This window comes from Zalophus californianus, chromosome 2, assembly GCF_009762305.2.
Source record: "Zalophus californianus isolate mZalCal1 chromosome 2, mZalCal1.pri.v2, whole genome shotgun sequence".
NCBI lineage: Eukaryota > Metazoa > Chordata > Mammalia > Carnivora > Otariidae > Zalophus > Zalophus californianus.
In genome coordinates, this window is record NC_045596.1 from 123,345,137 (window position 1) to 123,345,905 (window position 769).

The window sequence follows — 769 nt, forward strand, 5'->3', positions numbered from 1 at the left end:
GAAAATCAAATAAGGAAACGGTATCTTTGAACAACACCTTAGACCAGATGGACTTAACCAGTAATACACAGAACATTCCATTAAAAAAAAACAACAACAGAATACACATTTTTTTTCAAATGCACATGGAACGTTCTCCAGGATACATGACATGTTGGGCCACAAAACAAGTCTTAATTAACTTAAAAAGACTGAAATCATATCGAATATGTTTTCCAGTCACAATGACATGGAACTAGAAATCAGTTACAGGAAAAACTGGAAAAAACCCTGATGGGGTACATGGTCACTGGGGTGGCCACGGAATGGGCTGTGGGACACATTGTGGCTCCTGACCGGAGCCTTCAGTGGGGTGAGCTCAGAGCCTATCCAGCCTGCCACTCAGGAGGCCTCCACCCGCTCTGCTCCCCTGCCCCTGCAGATGGGGCCCTGCGCCTATGAGATCAAGCAATTCCTGACCTGCTCCACCACTCAGAGTGACCTGTCCCACTTTGGAGGCTTCAGTGAGGCCCTGAAACAGTGTAAGTACAACCACGGTCTGAGCTCCCTGCCCTGAAAAGATGGGGGCAGACTGGTGCAAATTCTCAGGCCAGCCCTGCACCCACCTTCCCCCCCTTCACTGACAGCTGGACCATGGTGTCAGATGGCACCCATGTAGCTGGGATTGGGGGTGAGGATGGGGGTTTTCACCCCAGAGATGACTAGAGTCACAAATGTACAATTAATTGAGTTTAATTATTTTTTTATTTTATTTTTTTAAATCCTAAAA

General features: G+C 46.8%; 1 pseudogene; it reads left to right on the top strand.

The window, feature by feature from the left end:
* Nucleotides 1-282: 282 nt before the first annotated feature.
* LOC113925473 lies at nucleotides 283-556 on the top strand (annotated as a pseudogene).
* Nucleotides 557-769: the final 213 nt, after the last annotated feature.